The following is a 26,070-nucleotide window of genomic DNA, read 5'->3' as shown; positions in this document are numbered from 1 at the left end:
GTGTGATGCGAGTGTGCGCCCTCATCAAGCTGCCTGCAAGACAGGGGCCGGCTGGGCTATGCGCTTGGCACCACGACCCATGGGAGACCTCCTTCACCCATGAACATCCACCATGAGCCCCGTAACTCTCTCTGGACATTTCTGCATTGCATGGACATTTAATCACAAATTCATTTGGGGATTGAAACAATGCATATGCCTGGTATTGTGTGGTTTTAAGATAAGGTGCACTTACTAACAAGGAATTTGTGTTGTTTATAGAGGATTTCCTAGCCTTAGGACATGCCAGGCTGGCAGCAGGTGCATGAAGTGGACCATGGACATGAAGGAAGAAAGGCAGGTAAGACCAGGGCTCCTCGGAACCTCAACCCAGTGTGCATGCTACCAGATTTATTTGAATTTCTGAGGTTAAACAGATATCACTGTGGAAAAGCCCAGGACAGTTGTGGTGTACGGAAGGGACCCATAAGCCATTTCCTTGGTCAAATTGAGGTACATGTGTCTTAATCCACATTCCCCTGTAGATCCTAAGACTTTGGGGGGGATACCAAGGGAGCTTCAGTGGAGGTAGGCATATGAGGGAGCACCATCACGTTCTGAGCAGGGTCACCCAAAGATTTGCTACACATACTTAGAACATCTCATTTTCTATAGTAGTGGTTTTCAAACTTGAGCATACATATATCAAAATTACTTGGAGAGTCTGTGACAACACAGATCACTGAGCCCCACCCCCAGGGTAGGTCTGAGGTGGGGTGTGAGAATGTGAATTTCAACAAACATTAAGGGATGCTGATGCTGCAGTCCAGGTACCCCACTTTGAGAACCAGTGTCCTAGAGTTCTATTTTTAACTGGAATCATTTGCAACTACTCTCAGTGAAACCACAGCCTTGAGAACGATGCTGTTTATTATTTTTTTTTTCAAATGATCCCACTCATCCAGAAATTGTAAAAATGGAGAAAAGAGATGAATTGGTGGCTGAGAATGGTTTAAATAGAATCCATAAACCGAATCAGTGGTGTTGATTCCCATACTCTTCTTAGGGACCATCTGGCAGGGTGCATATTTATAATCCTCATGCCAGAAGCACATTTGTGTCACAATGTACCTCTCTGACTGCTCCTTTTCGGTCTTTCTCTTTGAGTTCCCTTATTCCCTAAATATATTGTTCCATAAAGGTTCCTTTGCTCTTGACAGTGGCAACCTGGAACAGCAGTACTGGAGTTTGTTATCTGGGTTTTGGTCAAGGCTCTACAACTTTCCATCTGCGTGACCTTGTACATATAAGTTAAGTTCAGGAGTCATAATGGCACCTCCATCATATGGTAAAGAATTAACTGAATTACTATCTGAAAAGCATGTAACATGCTGTGTAGTGCATGGAAGGGCTCAAACATGTTGGATGATATTGACATTCTCTTTTTATTATATGCTCTCCATATTGGTAATATTGTTGCGTCAAACAACATTTCCAGGCATGTCGGTCATAGCTTCACCTCTGAATTTTCTCTTGAAAGTCCAGCCCTGGATTCATAGTGGCCTGCTGGACGTTGTCCTCTTGCAACACTCCACCAGCTGCCAAGGCCTGTGTCCTGCCTCTGCAATGCCTCCCTGTTGTTGTTTCCTTCCCACTAGTCTCATCTCCGACACTGTGGCTGGGTTCAGCTCACATCTCTGAATTTGTGTTGTAGCTACAATCCACCTGCTCTCCAGAACCCAAAATCTTGGAGTAGGTTTCATCTCACCTTTCTTCTTTATTTGATTACTAACACTTGCTGAGTCTCCTTTGGAAGTTCCTTAGTGATTTCTCTCCTTTTTCCAGTCTTTCTTCTCCAGTGTCCTTTGTTTCTGCTAACAGGTTATTAGCAGAAACAGATTATTCCTTCTTAAACTTCATTGGTTATTCATTACTTGCAGAATACAATAAAAAGTTCCCAGCATTTGAGGTTCTGCTGGACCGGTGCCAGCATACCTCTCCAAACCTATTTCTCATAGTTCCTCTCTATGATTCCTGGTACCCTCCCACCCGGACTGCCTGCTGTCTGCTCTCCTGGTGCCCTCTCCTGCCCTACCATCCCTGTCTCTGCCCTTTAGGCTCAATATTCAGCCACAGACTACTTAACTTTTGCTCTGAGCTACAAGACCACTTTGTCTTTGACCTAATTGCACATCATATTAGACTTTTAATGACACAGACTATTTTTCATGTACTTTAAAATACTTACTGTCCTCGTAGGTTCTTGGAAACTTTGACTTTCAGCAAAATGTTGTACAACAGGTCCTCAAAAGACATTGTTTCCTTCAACATCATTTTGTTATACTGCTCACAAGAAAAAAAAGTTTTCCTTATGTCCTTTTACTTAAAGTCACAGTTTCCAAGAACCTATTGACACTGTTAAGTGAGAACTTCCTGTATCATGTATTGTAAAACATGTCATTATTTTATAATCACTAAATAAAAAAAAACACTGCCTATTAAGATGACACAATGCTTTCAGGTCACATAGAATCAATTTATGTGCATTGCAAAAGCTATCTTGGATTATTCCAGACAGAGATTTACGACATTGTAACGTCTGTGCATCTGTTAAAGGGCACGTACAAGCAATGTAAAAAAGGCATTCCTAAGAACTTCTTCAAATTCAGAGTCTGAGTATACTGACTCATGTCTTGACACAGAATTATTTTTACCTATTTTTTTCTAAGTTTTTTTTCTGAGTGTTATTGTCATTTAGGCTGCTTCTGGAATATTAGAAATCAATGAAATTAGAATTAGAAAAAGAATAGAGAAAATATTGAAACCAAAGTGGTTTTTAAGAAGATCAATAATGTTGATGATCTGCTAGTTAGATTGGCCAAAAAAAGAGAGAATTCAAATAAATGACATCAGGAAGAAAAGAGGCACCACCATGGCTGCAGATGCTCTATTGGACTTGATGGAATAATAAGGGGTGTTATAAACAACTTGATGCCAGCCAATCTGACAACTTAGATAAAATGAATAGATCTTTCGAGATGCATTCAATTACCAAAGTTTACTAAAGAAAAAATAGATAATCTGAATAGTTTTATCTCTATTAATGAAATTAAATTCATAGTAAAAAAAAAACCCCACATTTTCAGAGAAAACTCCAGGGCCAGATATTTCTACTGATGAATGCTATCAGCCATTTAAGGAAGAAATAATATCAGTTTTCCAGAATCTTTTCCAGAAGCTAGAAAGGAGCACATTCTAGTTCATTTTATGAGGCCAGTATAAGCCTGATACCAAAACCAGACAAAGGCATTACAGAAAAGAAAACTTGTCAGCATAGACACAAAACCTTATAATCGCTCTTTTCTGGCTGGAACCATTGAGGGTGTTGAAGAGAAGAAAAAAAAGGTTCTAAAAGGTTCTTGCTGTGCCAGAAAAAAAGAGAAAGACTTCCACAGAGCTGAAGATCAAGTGTCTGAGAAAGAAGTGTGCTCAAAAGATGATTTGAAAGACAAGGAGGAAGCGTATCTAGGAGAAAGCTAAGCACTATCATAAGGAGTACAGGCAGATGGATGGAACTGAGATTCGGATAGCTAGGATGACAAGAAAAGCTGGCAACTTCTATGTACCTGCAGAACCCAAATTGGCATTTGTCATCAGGATCAGAGGTATCAATGGTGTGAGTCCAAAGGTCCGAAAGGTGCTGCAGCTTCTTCACCTTCGCCAGGATCTTCAATGGAACTTTTGTTAAGCTCAACAAGGCTTTGATTAACTTCAAGGACTATAGGACTGTATATATTGTATGGGGGTACTCAAATCTGAAGTCAGTAAATGAGCTAATCTACAAGCGTGATTATGGCAAAATCAATAAGAAGCAAATTGCATTGACTGATAACAGTTTGCTCCATCTCTTGGTAAATACGGCATCGTCTGCGTGGAGGATCTGATTCATGAGATCTACTGTTGAAAAACTCTTCAAAGAAGCAAATAACTTCTTGTGGCCCTTCAAGTTATCGTCTCCACGGGGTAGAATGAAGAAAAAGACAACCCACTTTGTAGAAGGTGGAGATGCTGGTAACAGGGAAGGCCAAATCAACAGGCTTGTTAGAAGAATGAACTAAGGTATCTGCCCTGATTATTCTTGTAATCTGGTCAGTTAGTGAACAATGACTGCTTTCAAATTAAAAAAAAACAAAACCTTAACAATCAAAATTTTAGCAAATGGGATCCAGATGTATATCAAAAAGATAGTAATAAGTCATCCCTGGAGGGGTTTGCCAAGGATTGTAAAGTTAAATTCAACACTTCTTATTCCATTTAGTTTTGCTGTAAATAAATACCTGAGGCTGGGTAATTTTTTAAAGGAAAGGAGTTTATTGGGCTCACCATTCTGCCAGCTGGAAGATTGGGCATCTGGTGTCAGCCTCAGGCTGCTTCTACTCCTGGAGGAAGGTGAATGGAAGCCGGTGTAGGTAGAGATCACACCCCAGAGGAAGCAAGGTCGAGGGGAAGTGCCAGGATTTTTGTAATAACCAGCTCCCAGGGAACTAATAGAGTGAGAACTCACTGGGAGAGCAATAATCTATTCATGAGAAGTCTACCCCCAGAACCCAAACACCTCCCATTAGGCCCCACCTCACACATTGGGTCAAATTTCAACATGAGGTTTTGGGGGACAAACATTCAAAATATAGCAGACATTAAAAAATGAGTGTAATTCCCCATATTAGCCAACTGAAAAAGAAAAACTACATGAAAATCTCAACAGATACAGAAAAACCTTTAACAAAATTCATCATACATTTATGATAAAAACTGTTAGCACACTACAAATAGAAGGAAACATCCTCAAGCGGATAGCAGGGCATCCACAGAAAACCAACAGCCAACATCATAGTTAATGGTGAAAACAGAATGAGCCAAGTCAGTGCATTAAAGTAAGAGAAAAAAGCCATGCAGAATGGACAAGAAGAAATAAAAGTATCTCTTTTTGCAGATGACATGATCATCTACAGAAATAAACCTGAAGAATCTACATAAAAACTTCTAGAACTAATAAGTGAGTTTGGTAAGGCTACAGGATACAATGTCAAAATACTAATGTCGAAACTGTATTTCTCTGTACCAACAAAGATCAATTGGAAAATTTTAAAAAGATCATTTACAATAGCATAAAAACATGAAATACTTCAGTGTTTAATTTAACAAATTATGTATATATTTTTTTATTATTCATTTACTTATCTATGAATGAGATGGGGTCTTGCTCTGTTGCCCAGGCTGGAGTATAGTGGCATGATAATAGCTCACTGCAACCTCACACTCCAGAGATCCATTGATCCTTCTGCTTCAGCCTCTGGAGTAAGTAGCTGGCACTATAGATGTGCACCACCTATATCCCCATCTCTTCCCTACCCTGGGTTAATTTTTTTTCTTTTTTTTTTTACATGCATAGTCTCACTAAATTGCCCGAAATGAGTGTGTAAGATTTATATGTTAAATACTATGAAAAACTGAAGGGAAAAGTTAAAGAAAAATCTAAATAAGTAGAGAGATACATGGGGATCATAGACCAGAAGACTCAGTACTGTTAAAATGTCAGACCATTCCAAATTTATTTATAGCTTTAACACAATTCCAATCAAAGTCCTAGTAGGTTTTTTTTAAAAATAAAAATTGGCAAGGTGATTCTTAAATGTATATAGAATAATTAAGGATCTAGATTAACCAAAACAATTTTGGAAAAGAAATACAAGGAGAATCCATACTATAAACTTACAGTAGTCAGTGTAGTGTAGAATGAGCCTAAGACAGACATAAAATGGAACATACTTAGTAATAAAAAGGGAACAAAATCTTGACACATGTAACAATGTGGATGGATCTCAAAAACATGACCCTAAGTAAAAGAAGCCAGATATGAGAGGCTTCATGCTATAGGATTCCATTTATATGACATTCTAGAAAACGTACCACTGGTTGCCAGAGTCTTAAGATGGGGGAGTGGGACTGGTAACAAAAAAAAGATGGAGAACCTTCTGGAGATAATGGAAATATTCTCTTCCTTGATTTGGTGATGGTTCATGACTATAGCTGCTGAACATCTCAGAGTGAATTATACCTCAATAAACCTTTAAAAAAGTTCTTCACCACTATCTTTGAAATTTTCTTTCAAATTAATAATACCCATTGTGTGAGTTTTGATGCATATATACAGGAAATTGTAACTACATCATGACTGATGCATGGACCACAGCAATTCCAGAAACGATAAAACTAGAAAAAATGTGCATCTTGGATCAATTCAAGACTCTTCCCTACCAGGCTCTCATACCCTTGATGGTATCACCTGAGTCTGGTTTTTTCTTATATCTCATAGGCTTTTGATCGACACAGGTGTCCATAAAGTTCATGTGCATATTTTAAATTGCACAGGAACTTTATGGACACCCTGTAGTTATTGGATCAGTTAATTCATTTTTTAGCAGAGAAGCTTCTTAGATCTGAACTGATAGGTGGATAATTTTGTGGTCCAGGAAATAGAGTATGTATTGGTAAAAATCAGGCATGTGATTTAGATAAAATATTTCTTATAGATTAAGATGTATTCATTTCTTATTATAAAATTGTACCAACAAACTAGTATGTGCTTATTGGCACAAAATTGGAGCATAGAGAAGCAGCATAAACTCCCATCCACAAACCCAACACTGTTAATATTTTAAAACACTACATTCCAATTCTAAGATGCACCCATTTCACATTATACCCTCTCTGAAATCTGGATGCAACTTATATTCTGTGTTTTCTTACCTCTTTCTGCCAGGCTGGTGGCAGTTGTGTAATTGCTGTCATTCCTGAACATGTGTGCATGTGGAGTTGTTTACATCAGGGTAATTTGGTGACTCTGACCCTCAACGATCAGTCCACCAACCATTTCAGGAAACTAGAGTCCTCACTGTTGGCCAATGTCCTTTCTTCCTCCAATCCCTTTTGGAATGATCAAGCATTTAATCTTGCAGAATGGGCTTCAGTGGCTTGAAAGAAAATGTTGGAAATCCTCATGGAGAATCATTTTGAAAAGTTGTATCACAATCTTTGTGGCTTAGAGGATAATATCGTATGAAAAATACAGACAGGGAACAACTATGAATCAAAAAGGATCAGAAGTGTTGAAATCGGAATGTGAAGAAGTTGGAGGAATACTTTAACTTCTTTCCCTAACCTATTTATTTTTATTTATGCAGAAGCATGATATATGATAAAAACCTATATTAATAAGTCTAAAAGAATTCTCTAAAAGGGTTAAAGAAAAATCCTAAGAGACTAGAAAAATACTGTATCATAGTTTTATTGGCTATATATTTTTTCAATGTGGAACATAGGATATGATCCATCTTACAACCACTTGCATCTTCAATTTGATCAAATATAGCATTTAATTCTTTCATTTTTTCTATGCATTGCAAACTTTTTATACATATATCTTAATAGAAAAGATGTAAGAAGACGACATGTCTCTAAATTTTTTTCTGAACCATTTGAGAATAAGTTATAGAGATAGTATGCCTGTGTAACTCTAACTATCAGTGTAACATGATGCAAATGAATAACACCTACTCAGTCCATTTGCATTGAACTGAGGGACCCAGGGAGGTTGACTCCAGCAAGCACTCTGCAAGGAGAAACAAGGGTGTGGCTCTCTCTAATGTTCCTCACTGGCTTTTATTGAAATCACAGGCATGAGGAAATACAGTACAGGGAAAGCTTCAAAGAAAGAGTAAAAGTTAAAAAAACATGTAGTTTTTTTTTTTTTTTAATGTGATTGAACTCCTAACACATACTGTTTACTGAACTTCTGTCTTGCCTTAACCTTAACACTGCTAATATATGACTGAGGACTGGGACAGTACTGTTTTCAGTATTCACAGTATTCAGGGCCTGTAGTGATTCTTGGCTTTTCCCCACATCACTTTGTCCCTAGTGCCTAGCCCTTTTAACTCTATCCTCTAGCCTACAACTAAGCGTTTATTTTCTAAGAATTATGGTATTTTTTTGTATATCCACAATACAATGATCAAATTAGGAACTTTGACAGTGACAGAATGCAAGTGACTAATTTAATAGTTTAAATCCAAATTTCATCAATTGTCTCAATAATGTTCTCCATAGCTATTTCCCCCATGCCTTAGAATTTAATCCAGGACCACACATTGCGTTTAGTTGTCACATCTCTTGGGTTACTTTTAATCTGGAGTAGTTCTTCTGCCTCTCTTTGTCTTTCTTGACACTGACATGTATTAAGAGTGCATGGCAGTTATTTTGCAGAATTTCTCTCCATTTTAATTTGTGTGTTGCTTTTTCATGATCAGTTTCAGGTCATGCACTTCTGACAGTAAACAATAAAAACCGCTGTGTCCATCCTAGTGCACCCTACTGGACATACATGATTTTACTTTGGCCTGCTATAGATGATGTCGACATTGATGATTTAGTTAAGATGCATATTCACATGCATTTTTGATATAATAGTATTCTGTTAGTTTATAAAAGATTGAGTTCACCTTTGCTCCTTTAAAATCACAAGAATTTTCTCATTGTTAAAAGCTCTTAATATTTATTGATCATTTTTGAAGAAGAACAAAGTCAAAGTCTATTTAAATAGGCAGTGGGATTGAGCCTAGTTATCTTGTGAACGTGGGGTTAGAGTGTCCTTGATAAGCTCAATGATGGCCCAGGAAGGATAAGCAGTCCCCTGAGAAGGCCTGTAGAAGCCCTTGGCCCATTGCATAGTAGATGCTAGAGCAATGTTAGTGGAAACTGTAAGTTTCAGAAGTCCAGGAAATGACTAAAAATGAACCAGGAGAAAAAGCAAGCTGCTAAGGGCGCCAACTCAGAAGATGTGAATCATGAGACAAATGCCACGTGGAAAAATTATATTAAATAATTCTTCCGTTCTCTCTGCCCCCAGGGCCTTTTTTATGAAAATTAGTACATCTACATCTGCTTAGCAGTATGGAAGTCACTTATTTTAGGAAACACAGCTTCCTTTGTTTAGTATTAATGTCCTTTCTCTTCACATTTTCATCTACTACTTAAAACCTTGAAAAATGAAGACTTTGTGGAAAACTTAAAGATGAGGAATTTATCCCTCCTTTTGAAGTAAAGCCTTTGAGCACTGAAAATTAAATTCAATTAGCCAATCTGTAATTTCCTGTAATTTAGTTAAATGCATTTTAATATTTGAAATATGAACTGAGAGAGACATACGGGACGTGGCTTGTGACTGCTGTGCTTGCTAAGGGACCGGCCCAATTCTCCGCGCCCTGCTATGGGGGCGCTCTCTCCCAACCCGGGGGTCCCCACCCGGCCCCAGCGATGCGCCTCCCCAGCCTTCGGGGCTGAACCACTGGCGGGGGAAGGCCCCCTGCAGAGCTGCGCTTCCTGTGGCCTTCACGCGAGCCCCGTGGTCCTTCAATGAGGCTCAGTCTTCCCTCCATTTCTTATTTCAGCAAAGCGATCTTCATCTCCGGGGACCCAGTCCCGCTGAGCCACTTCACAGAAGTACGCGGGCAGGGCCACCTGGGCGTCTGGTTTTCTGACCTCGCCTGGGCGCCCCCAGCACCCAGATAGGCGGCTGCCCATCCCAGTTCTAAGGGGCCATTTTCCTTAACCTGCCCTTCTGGTCAGGTGAGGAGGGATTGAGGGAAAAGAAAACCTGGCCCTTCCGTGTTTTAGGAAGTTAGAAAAACTTCGTAGGACGTCAGGCACTGGGTTTGGTCCGAGGCCCGGGACCTTTCTAACTACATATATTCTTTCCCAACGCTCCTGTGGGCCCCGTAGGACAGCCAGGAGACAGAGAAGGTGGCGCTAGGCCAGCACCGAGCCTGCCTGCCTGGCACGCTGGTGCGTGCTGGGGAGGGAGGAGGCGGGAACTACCTTCCTGGGACAGTTTGTCCTCAAGAGCCCTGCAGCGAGTTCTGGGCGTTTGCCGGGGACAGGCACCCTGGTACCGCAGGCTGTAGGCCCTTGTGGGAGAGAGAAAAAGCCCTCCACTAGGCCTTCTGAATCTTGGCAGGTTCCCGCTTTGGGATCAGCTGTCCTGTGCATTTTAGGATATTTAGCAGCGCCCCTGACCTTCACCTGCTGGATGCCAGTAGCGAGGCACACTCAACATTGTAACAACCAAAACTGTTTTCAGACTCTGCCAGATGTCCCCTGGAAGTGAAAACTGCTGCTCTACCCCCAACCCACATGTCTTAGAAATGCTTTTTCCATTATAAAAGTAATACATACATATTCACTAGAGAAATTTCAGAGAACAAAGAAATGTACCAAAAGGGGTTGAAGTTTTCACTTAATTTTCCACATATTTGCAATCACATTTTAACACAAAATTTTGTGCCTTCATTTTCCTGTGAATCGTGTAATATTAACTAATCTTGGCAGTATATTCATTTAATTGTATGTTGAGTGCCTATGTTGTGACTATCCCCCTTCCATCTATTCACTTCATGTTAATGCAAATTAGCTCCTGAGCTTTTAACAGTTAGTGGGAGGCAAGTTAAAGCACAGACCTCCTGCAGGCTGTGTGTGGGGCCTGCCTAATCGTCTTGTCTGGACTTCTGCAACCCCAGGGATCGAGCAAGTAATGACTTCCTGGTTTTCAAGGAATCTCACATCATCTCCTGCCCACTTAGTCACAGGTAACATTTTTGTATGTTTGGTGGAATTCTTATTTTCATCTGAATAAGATTCTCTCATCTATGTTCAGGGTTTGTGCATGTCCTAGAGTAGAAATGGATCCTTGGAAATCTATGTGCATAGCTATATTTGTGTTATTTATTATTTTTTAGCTGTGATTTGTTTGCATTGGAGGCAGCACTATCTGACATGTAGCCAGACACTCACAGAGCCTTTTAATAGCATGGGAGGACAGGGAGTGCTGAGGGACACCGCCTGGGATGTCCCATGAGAAACATGTCACCTAGGTTTGAAAGTGCCTTAGCTCAATTACTTATAGCCTCAGGCAGGAATTCTATCATTACAGGCATAAAAACACATCCGAAAATGGTGATGACTATGACAGGAAATACTGAAGGCCTAATTATGCTCAGAATGAAGAAAGGAAAATATGAACCTATGAAATATGAACCTTTCGGCGTGCTAGAGCTTCATATCAGGCTGCAGCAAAGGCCTTCATGACTGTCCATAGCTCTTGGTGCCTGGCTTTAATAGGACTGATTTTTTGGGGGGAGGCGTAGGCTTTCATTTAATTGCTATTTATTTTTAAAATTGTGATAAAATATACATCACATAACTTTTGCCATTTCATCATTCTTTTTCTTTTTTTTAGAGAGTCTCACTTTGTTACCCTGGGTAGAGTGCCATGGCATCATAGCTTACAGCAATCTCAAACTCCTGGGCTCAAGTAATCTTCTTGCGTCAGCTTCACAGATAGCTGGGACTACAAGTGCCCACCACAATGCCCGCCTAGTTTTTCTATTTTTAGTAGAGACGGGGTCTCACTCTTGCTCAGGCTGGTGTTGAACTCCTGAACTCAATCAATCTACCTACCTCCGTCTCCAGGACTGCTAGGATTACAGGCATGGGCTACCATGCCTGGCCCATTTATTATTTTTAAGTGTACAATTCAATGGCATCGCCTACATTCCTATTGTTGTGCAACCATCACCATCACCCATCTCCAGAGCTTGTGTATCTTGCAAAACCAAAATTTTCTTCATCAAACAACTCCCCACTTTTTCCTCTCCTCAGCCCCATGGCGACCCCTGTCCTACTTTCTGTCTCTATGGACTTGACTACTCTAGCAACTTCATATGTGTGGAATTACTGCCTTTGTCCTTTTTTGACTGGCTTCTTTCTCTTAGCATAATGTTCTTAAGGCATGTGTCAGAATTTTCTTCCTTTGTAAGGCAGAATAATATTCCATTGTCTGTATACATAACATTCTGCTTGTCCATTCATCTGCTGTTGAACAGTAGAGTTGTTCCTGTATCTTGGCTATTGTGAATAGTGCTGCTATGAACATGGGTGTAGAAATATCTGTGTGAGCCTCCCATTCCATTCTTTTGGCTGTATACCTGAAAGTGAGATTGCTGGATCATATGGTAATTCTGTGTTTAACATTTTATTTTTGTTGTTGAGGATTACAAAGAACCAAGTTACGTTGATTGCTTGTGTCAGATAAAGACCCTCTATGTATAATATTTTAAGAAGCCACCAAAACACTTCCCACAATGGCTGTTGTACCATTTTACATTCCCACAAGCAATGTGCAAGGCTCAATTTCTCCTCATCCTTACCACCACTTGTTTTCTGATTTTTGTTAATATGCATCCTGATGTGAGATGGTATCTCATTGTGGCTTTAGCAGGAAAGATCTTTTGTTTTATCATCCCAGAGTGTCTCAGCATGTGAGTTGGCATCCGGTCTCCTCTTGAGTGGGGGTGTTTGTTCATGACTTTAATACTAGGAGTCCTAATCTGAGCTCTCTGTCTTCCTTCCAGCATGCTGGGCTTCTGCAGCAAACTAGATCCACTTGTGACTTCCCCTGCCCACTATGTGACTCAGACAGGCTGCTTACCCTCTGGATAGTCTCAGATTCTCACCCATACAGTGGAAGTCATAATGATCCCTACAGTATTAAAATATTAATCTCAAAGTCACAGAATAGGACTGTGAACTTAAATAACACTATTGCTGTGGTTGTTCTTACTGCTTTTACAATCTTCCTTTCTTTGCCATGACATTGCCTAGCCACCAGGAATTGTCTCCAAATTGTGTGTGCTTGTCTTTGAAATACTTCTTGTGTTCCTGGTCGCTTTGCCACAGGGGCTGGGGTATTCTTGCTCCCTAAGAATATACCAACTCTTCTTCCCTCACCAGGGCTTTCTGAAAAATGTCACATTCCTCTTCCAAAATCACCTTCAACTTATTTTTCTCCAGTTTCAAATGCTATAATGGCTCCTAGTGACATAGTAAATTACATCCCAAGACTGCTGCCTGGTGGTTTTGCTATTTTTACTTCTATTTGTCAATTTCAATATTAATTTGTTAAGGTATAACATGCCCCTTACAGAGTGTGCAAACCTTAATCTAAAATGCATTATTCATTGGGGCTTTACATATGCACCCAAGTAATTGTCCCCACATCAGAACATTCCAGCCTGGAGAAAGAGCCTGTGCCCACCCAGGCAGAAACACCTGCTTTTCTGCCCCAAACCACCTCTGGACCAGTCCCACAGGGCCGCTTACAGGTCTGTTGGAGAGGTTCTCCTAAGACCTATCCTTGTGTCTGACATTGAAAGAACCAGACCAGCGCCATCTTAAAAGTTTCGCTTTCTCTGCCATTTCACTCAGTACAAGCCCAGGCAATTCCCCGAAATCATGAGACAACCGCCCACCAATCAGGGACCTCCCACCTAACCAATCCAGAAGCGCCCCCTTTGTTTCAAGCTGTGCATGCCCACTTGCTGCGCAGGACCATAAGAACCCCCTGCTCCAGAGCTCGGGGCTCCTGGCTCAGATCGGTTGCAGCAGAGTCCCTGGGATTCCAAGTTTGAACTTGCAATAAAAGGCCCTTTTGCTTTTGCATCGGACTCAGCTCCCTGGTGGTCTTTGTGGGGGGGATTTTGAGATCTGGGCACAATAACATGTTCTTTTTCCTCACCTTTCCTGTGTGATCTTCTTCCTTCATGGTGTTGTCTGTCCCCATGGTTAGCTCTCGGTTCCCCAGTAGCAACCCAGTGAGTGTGAATACCATAGAATGTGCATGTGAATACCATGCACATTCTTGAGAGAGCCTGCTGGTACACCCATGCACTCTTTTCTCCTGGACATGTCCCTCGGTATGCTATTGGAGGGTCAAAGAATATGTTGTTTCTTATTTCATAAAAAAAGTTTCTGTGATCATAATTTTTTACCTAGCTTGATGAAGCTCTCATTTGCATAAATAAAATCCATTGATCTTAAATGTGCGATTTGTGAGCATATTGGTAATGGCATACAGTTGTTTGATTAACAACACGGTCAAGATGTACAACATTTCTAGCACCCCCTACAATTCATTGTGCTCCTTTGGAGTCAGCAGCCTTCCCCAAACCTGCCTTAGGCAACCACAGAAGTTTCTAACACTAAAATTTTGCCTCTTCTAGAGTTTTGTAAAATGGAACCATTCTATATAAGGTTTTTTTGTATCTGGCTTCTTTCAATCAGCACAATGCTGATGGGTCACCCATGTGGCTGCGTGTTGTGTGTGCTAGGACTACAAAATGCTACAGGCACTTAGGAAGACAGAAGGGCAGTTTATTAACATGTTAAGTATTAATTTACCATACGGCATGGCAATAAAAACACAGCTACAGTACATGTATCCCTAGGTTTATAGCAGCATTATTGTAATAGACTCAAACTATAGCCCAACTGTCCAACAACTAGTGAAGAGATAAGCAAATTTTGGTGTGTAAAATACTACTCAGCAATAAAAAGGAATGAACCACTGATACATGTAACCACCTGGATTAATTTTTTTGTTCCTTTTTAAAAATAGTTCTTTTTGAATTATTAAAACAATAGATGCTTATTGTAACAAGTCAAACAAGACAGAGAAACAGAAGAAAAGATAAAGGTACCAAGTGTTGTACAGCTATTATGGACCCCTAATAATTAACAATAAAAAAATATTTTTTTAAAGGGTAACTAATGTTAATGGCTGCTGACTGTCTTTTTTCTTTCTTTTTTTTTTGCAGTTTTTGGCTGGAGCCAGATTTGAATCCACCACCTCCAGTATATGGGGCTAGTGCCCTACTCCTTTGAGCCACAGGCACCGCACTGGCTGTCTTTTTTTTTTTTTGTATTCACACACAGGCACACACATACATGAAAATGAGCCTTCCTTCTTTTATGTTAAAAATGGGAATCATACCATACAGATTACTCTGCAGTTTGCCTTTTACATGAATGGATCAATAGATTTGGGTCTAAATCCTTATTTTTCTTAGCTGTAAATCATTATGGCTACATGATAATAAAGTCAATAATTCCCAATTTTGTTTTGTTTTGCGGGGCAAAGCAATGCTGTGAGGACTCCCCACACTCCTGCACCCTTCTGTGCTGGGGTTGACTCGTAGGGACAGACTCCAAGTCAGGGCCGCTGTGATGACTTCTGAGGTTCACACCATCCCATGCAATTTAGGAAAGCAGTGTTTTGTTCCCACTTCACAGCACTGAGTGACATTAGTGTTGTCAATTTTTGCCAGTTTTTTCCCATCAAAACAATAAGTTGCTTTGCCTTGAGTCTTTTTTGTGTGCATTTTCACCTCTATTTGCTGGTTGGTTCCCTCTCCCCTCCCCTTTTTTTTTATGAATCATGTGACCATGTGCCCACTTTTCTATTGGGTTCTTCTTCTGTGTGTTTTTTTTTTTTTAATCAATTTTGTATATTTTATGTTATGGCAATAATGTTTTGCCAGACATTTAAAAAATGTTAGAGTACATCTATCCACTGTTTCTTTATGGCTTATAGGTTCCCTGTCTTGTGTAGTTTTCTTACTGTAGATCAAATAGGTCTTCTAATATTTTCATTTACTTTACTTTTTATATCTTAATTTTTAACACCAGGTAATAAGATAGCAAATTAGGTCAAAATCTGCCTTCTGTGTTAAGTGTCACCTTATCCTATATTAAATTAAATATAACACACCTGACACTATTTCTGAATACTTTATTTCAGTCCACTGATACCTTTGTTTTTTATGTGCCAATAACTAACATTCTGACATGGGTAGTGTTGTAGTCAGGTTTATTACTGGGCAGGACATGATATGCCTTGCTGTTCTTCCCTGTTGTTTTTGAAAATTTCTTCACAATTTTTGAAGTTTCTTATGTATTCTAACATATCCTTCAGCACGAAACAATCTCATTAGGACTACAATTATAATTGAATTAAATAGTTATATTCATTTGGGGAGAATTTACATTTTAATAACATTCTATCCTTATATCTGGGGACATGGTGTGAGTTTTCATTTATTCAGATCTTGCTTTATGTCTCAATAAAGTGTTCTACTTTTCCTCACCCAGGGTGAGCTCGACTTGCTATATGATGTCTTTTACGGCAGTGTCCCGAATGTCTCCACCCCAATTTCCATTTCTATCAGAGAGAAGATTGTTCTTTGTTTTCCTCTAAATTACCAAACCCTTATATTAGTTCCTAGCAATTTTTATTCCTTCAGTCTCTTTAAGGAAGGTCATAGTACCCAGCGTTTATGCCACTCATGTTGGTTTCTTGCCTGCTTTCTCGGGTTCCCCACTGTGGGTCCTCATCCACTTGGGTCAAACCCCACCTCTCTTACCATCTTGTGGGCGCCTCTGCCTGAAAGGTCCAGTGCAGGCCAGGCCTCCTAAGGCAACCTCCTCTGCAGAGGTGGCATTAAAGTGACAGGTGTGGCACTGACCAGTGACTTTAGCATCCTTCTTAACAGAGCACCTGGTTAAGACTGCAGGGGCTGAGCCTGTGCTCAGGTGCAGAATTGCTGCCCATCTCTGACCTTACACCTGAAGGCCCCAGGTCTTGCCTTTGCTGCATCAGGTCATGTCTGGCTGGGTCACATCTCATCGGTCTGTGCACCTAGTCTCATTTTCTCAGGTTACAGAGGGGTCCAGTAGAAGAGCTGGCTTCATGGTCATGGCTAATGTACTAGATCACTTTTGCCTCTGGAGGAGAGAGAAATGGGTGGGGATAACATACATCCTCAGCTAGGAGTAAGGGCAATGTCTGCCCATCATACTGCTGTAAAAACCACTTGAGATACTGTCTGCAGGGCTTCATGTATTGATGCATGTGGCGTTTGTCCATGGGCCTGAGGATAGGCAGCTGTTAAAGGCAGGGCAGGTGTGCTTAGAGTTTCCCAAGAGGGTGGGGGCTTTGCCTGGCATGCTTTGCAAAGCTGGTCCCAACTCTCAGAACACCGCCCTTGTGGCCGCTGACTGCACATGATTTCAGGTGGGCTCCAGGTGGGAGTCCCAGCACCCATGAGCTCTGCTTCTCACTTGCTATTGCCCTTGGGAGCCTCCTCCCTGCTCCCTTCAAGAAGAGCGTAATGCAATTCTTGGGCCATCATGTGGACTGACTGAGGCAAGGCAGTCAGGGACTCCTCTCAGCCCTCATCCCTCTCCATCCTTGTGCTCCTGAGAAGACTTGGGACCTGCAAAAAGGTGGCTTTGCAGTCTAGACGACCTAAATTCAGATTTTGACTCCACCAATATTGTGCAATTCTGGGCAGAGTTAAGAACATTTTCTGAGTTTAATTCCTTTTACGATGATTTATTTTTCCCAAATAGGAACATTTGCTCCTGCACATTAGGTCTGGTGGTTCAGTGAGTCAAGGGACAGAAAACCTGGCAGCTGTCTCTGGGCCACCATGAGTACAAGGTTGGGTACCCCCTTCCCTTGGACCAGGGCTGGCTCCCTGTGAGGTGAATGAGTTTTAGCATCTGGAGCAGGTTTTCCAAGTGCTGAACACCCTGCCTCCTGGTCCCAGATCCCTACTGCCCCTCATGCTCTGCTTCCTAACTCCAAAGTCACCTTTACACACAGCACCCTACCATCAGGCACATTTTGTGTCACTCAGGCTCTTGCTAAGGTTCTCTCATGCCCTCTTTCCTCCCCCAATTCAATCAGAGGGACTTTCTTTCCACATCCACATAGAAATCCACTAATATGGACAGGAAGAGGTCAGAGATAAGGTCTAGGACAGAACAGAAGGCTTCTGCTGTGCCTTCCAGTAGAACCACCCAAGAATGCACAGACCACCACAGGCAGATTCTGCTACAGAGCAGGCCCACAAGGTTGAGCATATTGCCTAAATAGTGCTACACGAAGTGCGCCTCCCAGCGGAAGGTTTGCAGAGGATTAACACCGCTTAGAGATGACGAGAATAAACCCGGATCTTCTCTCTTGCCTTGCAGGTGTGCTCTTGCCCAGAAAGGCTCCTCCTGTTGCTGCTCCTTGGAGCCTCTGCTGGGGCCTCCCCTGGGCTTCTCGACTCTGAACACTTCTGCTGTGACGTTCGCCTGCTTTCTCTCCATCTCTCCCCTCCCTCCACTCTGCCTGTCCTCCCTGGCTGGCCATCAACATCTCCCCACACCTCAGTGAGCACTCCTTCCTCTCTTATGCTGGCCTTTCTGCTGATTCTGTTGTACCTTTTCCCTGATATTAAAGGTTTTATTTTTAAAAAAAAACAAAACAAAACTATTGTGTCTGGGGAGCATTTATTTCTAGAAAGTTATACTTTGGTTTTGTGCGTTCCATGTTGTTCATATTCTAGAGTTAGCTTATAGTAATAGTAATAATAACCGGTAATTGTCTTATATACCTGTGGTATAACAGTGTGTGCCCTGTTAGGAACTGGGCAGCACAGGGCAGCATAGCAGGAGGTGAGCAGTGGGGCAGTGAGGGAAGCTTCATCTGTGTTTACAGCCACTCCTCATTGCTCACATCACTGCTTGAGCTCTGTCCCTGTCAGAATGCAGCCACATTAGATTCTCAGGAGCATGAACCCTACTGTAAACTGCACATGTGCGAGAGCTAGGTCACACGCTCTCAATGAGAATCTGATGCCTAATGATCTGAGATGGGGATGTAATGATGCAATGTACTTGAATCATCCTGAACCCTCCCCGCCTTTCCCCCACATTGCCATCTGTGGAAAATTGTCTTCCACGAAACTGGTCTCTGGTGCCAGAAAGGTTGGGGACTGCTGTTATAAACACTTAAAATGCTGATAAAGGAGGGCATTTTTGGACAAGTGACGTGGACCACCAAAAGAAGCTGGCATGTGGGGGCCCTCTCTCCCTGGCTGCCTGGGTACTGGGTGGCAAACAACCCCCTCCCCCAACAGGGAGGAGCTGCCTCCCCCAGCAGCCCAGAGGCCGGATGAGCTCACAGCTTGGCATGGAGAGTACCACAACCGTTTTTCATGACTGAAATAAGGTAAAATCGGACGAGACCCTTGATTGTTTATTCACACTAACCACTTGCTTCCTGCCCAGCACCCCTCTTCTCACAACCATTGTTAACTGCTGATGCTGTTTCTTCCATATCAGGTAGGGAAAGCTGAGTCCAGGGTCATGAGAAGGCGAAGAGTTGGTGTGGCAGAAGGAATAAAAGAGCTGCTGCCAGCTGCTGACTCCAGAAGCCTGTTCACTATAGGTGTCATCTGGGACTAAAAACAAGACTTCCCCCACCTTACCTCCACCCTGCATAAAAACTTACAGCCTCACCTCTGCGGAAAAGACAGATCTGAGAGATTTGCTCTCCTGCCCTGTTGCTTTGCCAAATCAAATAAACCTTTTTCTATCTCCGGGCCCCAGGGTCCCAGTGTTTGGCTTTAGCTGCGCTTTGAGTACACGAGCCTGAATTTGAGGTTCTGCCACAGGTTCTGATCTGTTTTAAGTGGCTCAGGTTAGTCTCACAGAGTGGTTCCACACTCCTTCCTCCAAACGGAGGGGCCGGTGCTGGAGAGTCCCTCAGGGGTCAGGAAGCATAACTTAGGTTCCTAGGGTGAACAAGCTTCTGCTATTTGTTTATTGACAACAATTTTACTATTATGTGCTTGACTTCATTGTAGCCTCTTTGATGGAAAATAGAAAAATTAGTTTCAATTGGGTTTCTACTGTGGGCTTCCTGACGATCTGTGCACGGCAGTGAGGGCTGCCTGGAGCCCCTGCGTATGCACACAGATGGGGGTGTACCTAGTAAAACACTGGGGAGACTTGAGATTACCCTGTTGGCCTCATATGTATGTATATGAATATCTATTTATATAGGTATAAAATCTGTCTTAGGATCAGTTCAAAGGCCTTCAACAACTAAAAACTCTTCTTTCAGTCCTGAAGGATAACAACATGCACAAGCAGCTTCGATGTAGATATTGTGTATTGTGAAATATGTATTTAGTCTTTGTCCAGTTTTCTGGCTTCCTTCTCCTAAAGTCCTTGTGACTTCAGTGGCGAGTGTCTTTTGTATGTCAGTGACTTGACTGTTGTCTGGAAACTCCTAGGAAGCTTCAGGATGGCGCTTGTCACTGGGAAGACTTTCAGCCCCACCCCAACATCTGGGGAGGAGGGAGGCCCTGAAGGTTAATTTGGTGACCAATGGACAGTGATTTAATCAAACATGGCTAGTAATGATAACCAATGATACCCAAGATATCCAAGAGAATAGGATTTGGGGAGCTGCCAGGATAGGAGTCTCATGGAAGCTCCACACCCCCTTCCTATACATCGCCCTACTCATTGCTTCATTTGAATCCTTTGGAATATCTTTTATAAGAAGCCAATAAATGTATTTCTCTGAGTTCTGTAAGCTGCTCTAGCAAATTAATCAAACCCAGGGAGGGACTGTGGGGATCCCCATTCATGGCGGGTCGGTCAGAAGCACAGACAGAACAACCCGGGGCTTGCAATGGCATCAGAAGTGGAGGCAGGATTGAGACTTGCCCCTCACTCTGTGCAATTTATATTGGAAGGTTGGGAAATGCTGATAAATGGCAGTTGATGTGAGAAGCTGGTGGAAGGGATCCAGGAGATGCTGGATGGTAACAAAAGAACCCCTAGGTTGGAAGAGTCAGGAACACTCACACGATGGAATTGAGTACATAAAATACGAACTCCTTCCCTTAGGTGTCCAAAGGCCCACATTAGTTCAGGAGGGGGGCAGTCGCTGAATCATATCCCCTGTAGGTGTGGTCCCCAAACTCTGAGCTTTGGACTCATCCCCATCCATGGCATTTTACGAACCAGGCTGCACAGCAGGAGGTGAGTGAGGGAAGCTTCATCTGTACTTGCAGCTAACACCCCTTTGATCCCATAACAACTAGAGCTCTGCCTTCTGTCCCCCGTTCCATCGCCCCCACCCCTGCCTATGGGAAAATTTTCTTCTGTGAAACAGGTCCTTAGTACCACAAGGGGTTTGGGGACCACTGCTCTATAGGGATAGAAGATTTGGGTAAGATTAGCTGTCTCTAAATTCTTGGTGCATGCACAGAGTGGCATAAGTTTGCCCAAGTCATCAGTTTTAAGTAGTAGTAATAGAACTATAGCCAAATCTGTGAAGATGGCCTCTGAGGTCTGGTAGAGTTCTGGCCACTTCCTTGAGAAGGTCGGTGTGCTTGCAGCTAGGAAGCTGAGGTGGCCAGAGAACCATCCCTTGTGGAAAGAAAAGATTCTGTAGAGGACTGAGCACTGCCTTCAGATCTGCGTGGTGCTGGAACAGGGCAGAGGACTTGGTGGGAAGGGAAAGGAAGGCAGGTTTGCTCAGCATTAGGAGGAGCCCTCTATGGCAGCACGTTTGAAATGGACACTGTCCCTTCCCATCCCCCAGTGCCAGAGGGGAGGCTGGGGGTGGCTTTCTGGGGCTCTGAAGGGCTTTGTGTACTGATTGGGGATGGAGGAGGTCTGTTCTCTGCTCCAAGATCTGAGCTAACCATGATACTTGATCACCTCCTTTCATCTGCAGAATGGCCTTATTTTATCTCCATTGTACAATGGAGACGTTCAGGCTCAGGGAAGTTAAGTAACTTTCCTGAAGGTGCACTGTTAGTAAGGGCCTGCGTGAACTTTGCCTTAGAGCCTCACTCTCGACCACCCCCAGGACCCGTATTGCAGACTGTGACACCCTGTCTAACCGGAGTGGCATGGGGATCCATGAGACTGTGTGTGACTTTTTTTTTCTTTTACTTAGATTAAAAATCATGTAGAACTTCATGGTATGACATCACAGCACGAAGGCAAGGTGGCTTTTTAAAAATGACTTTTTTGAGGATTCTGTTACTATTGTAGTCCACATTTTAGCAATGTACAATTTGGAAAGTTGTGACCAGTACACCCTTGACCCCATTGCCACACTCAAAGGACCTTCATCACCCCAGGTGTTCTGTAATCGCTGCTCCCCTTCCTGCTTTCTCCCCACCACCAACATCCCCAATCTGCTTTCTTCCCATAGACTAGTTGCTTTTCTGGTGTTGTATGTATAAACGGAATTTTACACAGCACACACTCTTTTGGCTGGTGTCTTAGGCTGCTTTGTGTTGAGTGTGTGGGTGGTCTGGTCTTTCTCCCCACTGAGCACTCTTGCTCTTGTTGTCTACCACAGTTTGTTTATCTGCAAACTTCCAACCAGAGCTGACATCATAGCTCTGGTTTCTGGTCCCCACGAATCAACTACACATATCCCTCAAACTCCCTGGTGGATCTGAATTGGTGTTGAGGACTTTAAAGGTCTTGTATGATTCAACGATTCTTGGGATTCTAAGATTCCAAGCCATGCTGTGGGTGTCCCTGCCGGGGACATGAAAACAGGCTTAGAGAGAGTGGTACCTCTGAGGACCATCCCACAGCCCCACTGTATGGACCCTGGATTTGTGGCAGTGAGATTCCTCCTTGGGCTGTAGCCAGGCATAGGCACTTGCTAGTTGTATGACCATGGACATGTCAATGTCTTTGGGCCTCAATTTCCTTATCTGTAAAAGAGGCACAAAAGGTGCCTTTTTTACCTTTCAAATATGAGGCTATGAGGCAAGGTCTGGCAAGGGACCCTCTTTTTTTCTTGGTGTGTGTTTCCAAAGGGCAGACAGAGGCTTGAAGTTCTGTCCAGCTCTGTCCAGCCCTGTCCAGTCCTTCAATGGGCCTCTGTAGACCTTGGCATCATCTTCCCTGGAGCATGGCATGGCTTGGTGGTTCCTTCATCATTGTCTGATAGCATGGCTCATTTATGAAATTGCACTTGACTGAAGGAACAATTAAGAGGTATGCATTTCTCCCCTTGATTGATGTGTCAGCGTCTCAAAGTATTTGATTTGGAAGCAGAAGAATTTTTCTACACCAACTGTTAGAATTTTAAAGGAGATAAAAAATTTCAATGACAATGTACATAAGAATAAAGCAAGTCCTTGATCTGTCGAATGAAGATGTCTGTGATATCACTTGTGACCTCAAGTGAACTTGGTTAGTTATTTCTTTTAAATTTCGAAATATTGAGGGAGTACAGATGTTTTTGTTACATGGATACCTACATAATGCTCACACTGGGGAGGGGGGTTAGTGTGCCCATCAGCAGAATAATGTTCATTGTACACAGCAGGAAGTTTTCACTCTTGCACCCCTTCCTGAACCCCCTTCTTGGCTTCCAGTGTCTCTTACATCTCTTAGTGCCTGCCTGTGCCCATTGTTCAGCTCACACTATTAGAGAGTACATGTGATGATGTTTTTCTATTCCTAAGGTACTTCACTTAGGGTGATAATGCCATTCAAGTTGATGCAAAACAGATTATTTCATTGCTTTTTATAGCTGAGTAGTGCTCCACAGTGTGTATGTGTGTATTTGTTAAGTTCCATTTATTTTTGTTATTGCTGTTTACTTATATGTTTTTCATAAATTCCTTAGGCCAATGTCTACAAGAGTTTTTCCTATATTTTCTTCTAGAATTTTTATGGTTTCATGCCTTACATTTAAGTCTTTTATCTATTTTAAATTAATTTCTGTATATGGCAAGAGATAAGGGGTCCTGTTCCATTATTCTGCATGTGGCTATCCAGTTTTCTCAGCACCATCTATTGAAGAGGGCTTCCTTTCCCCTCTGTGTGTTGTTGTCTGCTTTGTCAAAGATTAGTTGGTCATGTCTCTGTGGTCATGACCAACTGGGTCCTCTACTACATTCCCTCAGTGTCTGTGTCTGCTTTTATATCAGTACTGTGCTGTTTTGGTTACTGTAACATTGTAGTATACCTTGAAGTCAGGTAAGGGGTGATGAATCCAGATTTCTTCTTTTCAGTTAAGATTGCTTTGGCTATGGAGGCTCTTTTCTGGTTCCAATTAAAGAGTCAAATTACAAATTATTGTTTTTCTAGTGGACTATGAAATTGGTATTTTGATGGGGATTGTATTGAATCTGTAAATCACATTGGGCAGTATGGACATTTTGACAATGTTGATTCTAACATCCACAAGCATAAGCTATTTTTCCATTTGTTTCTGTCGTATATGATTTCTCCCATCAGTGGTTTGTAGTTCTCTTTGTAGAGAACTTTTACTTTCTTGGTTAAGTATATTCCCAAGTATTTTATTTTCTGCGTAGATACTGTAAATGATGCTGAGTTCTTGAGTTGACTCTCAGCTTGACTGTTATCAGTATAAAGAAATGCTATTGATTTGTGTACATTAATTTTTGTAACCTGAGGCTTTACTGAATTTATTTATCAATCCCAGGAATCTTCTGGTGCAGTCTTTAGAGTTTTCCAGTTATAATATCATATCACTGGTAAGTGAATGGTTTGACTTCCTTTTGCCTGATTTGGATGCCCTTTATTTCTTTCTCTTGCCTGATTGCTCTGGGTAGGACTTCTAGTACTATTGGATACAAGTAGTGACAATTGGTATGCTTAACTTGTTCCAGTTCTCAGGAAAAATGCTTTCAACTGTTTCCTATTCACTATAACGTTAGCTGTGGGTTTGCCAAATATGTCTTTTAAAAGTTGAGTTATGTTCATTCTATGCCTAGTTTGCTGAGACTTTTTATCCTGAGCGGGTGCTGGATTTTATCGAATACCTTTTTGGCATCTATTGAGATGATTGTATGGTCTTTAAAAAATATTTTGTTTATGTGCTGGATCATTTATTGATTTGAATATATCAAACCGTACTTGTATTCCTAGGATGAAACCCACTTGATCATGATACGTTATCTTCTTGAAGTACTTGTTGAATTCAAACCAAATCTAGCATTTTGTTGAGAATTTTTGCATCTGTGTTAATAAAGGATATTGGTCTATAGTTTCTATTTCTGTTGTATCCTCTCCTGGCTTTGGTATCAGGTTGATATTGGCTTTGTAGATTGAGTTAGGGAACAGTTTCAGAATAAGTGCCAATTCTTCTTTGTAAGTTGGATAAAATTTGGCTGTGAATTTGTCTGATCCAGAGCTTCTGTTTGTTGGGCAAATTTTTTTTTTTTTTAACTGTTTTAATCTTACTACTAATTATTGGTCTGTTCAGAATTTCTTAGTTTTTCCTGATGAAAGCTTGAAAGGTTGTGTGTTTCCAAAAATTTATCCATGTTCTCTAGATTTTCTAGTTTGTGTGCATAGAGGTTTTTATAGTAGTCACAGATGATGTATTTTTGTGGTATCAGTTATAATATCTCCTTTATCCATTTCTGATTGAGTTTGTCTGAGTCTTTTCTCTTCTATTTTTGGTTTTACCTAGCTAGTGGTCTGTTGATTTTATTAATCTTTTCAAAGCACCAATTTTTTGTTTCATTAATTCTTTGTATTTTTTGGGGGGGAGGATTCCACAACTTATAGTTCTGCTTTTAGCTTCATTATGCATGTATTTCTTTTTTTATGATCGATTTAGCTCTGATTTGTAGAGTTGTGACATTAGGTTGTTAATTTGTGATCTCTCTGTCTCTCACTTAAGACTATGAAATTTCCCCTTAGAATTGCTTTTGCTATATCCCATGGATTTTAGATGCTTATGTCATATTTCTCTTTACACCTGGAAAAATGTTTTGATTTCCATCTTAATTTCATCATTGATCCAAGAATTGTTCAACATCAGGTTGTTTAATTTCCAGAACTTTGTGAATGTTTGTGAATTCCTCTTGTAATTTCTTTCTAGTTTTATCCCACTGTGATCTGAGAAAATGCATGGTATTATTTTAATTTTTCAAATTGTTCTGTGGTCAAACACAATCTATCTTGGAAAATGTCCCATATGCTGCTGAGAATAATGTATATATTCTGCAGTTTGGGGGTAGAATGTTCTCTAAACGTCCGTTCCATTTGTTCTTGAGTACCATTTAAGTCCAGTGTTTCTTTGTTGATCTTCTGCCTTGATAATCTATCCAGTTCTGTCAGTGGAGTGTTGAAGTCCCTGGCTATTATGATGCTGCTGTCTATTTCTTTGCTTAGCTTTAGTAGAATTTGTTTTATGTATCTGAGATCTCCTCTGTTGGGTGTATACATATTTGGGATTGTTATATCTTTTTGTTAAATTGCTCCCTTTATCAAGATATA

At 41.4% G+C, this 26,070-nt stretch overlaps 1 protein-coding gene and 1 pseudogene across 4 annotated transcripts in view; both read left to right on the top strand.

Moving 5' to 3' along the window:
• Window positions 1–26,070, top strand: part of SHC3 (SHC adaptor protein 3) — a 197,727-nt gene that overhangs the window by 48,806 nt on the left and 122,851 nt on the right. The gene's annotated exons all lie outside the window — the stretch shown is intronic.
• LOC128576532 (60S ribosomal protein L7-like) lies at window positions 3,476–4,097 on the top strand (annotated as a pseudogene).

Source organism: Nycticebus coucang, chromosome 2, assembly GCF_027406575.1.
Source record: "Nycticebus coucang isolate mNycCou1 chromosome 2, mNycCou1.pri, whole genome shotgun sequence".
NCBI classification, from domain to species: domain Eukaryota; kingdom Metazoa; phylum Chordata; class Mammalia; order Primates; family Lorisidae; genus Nycticebus; species Nycticebus coucang.
This window is presented reverse-complemented; position numbering and strand designations above follow the sequence as displayed.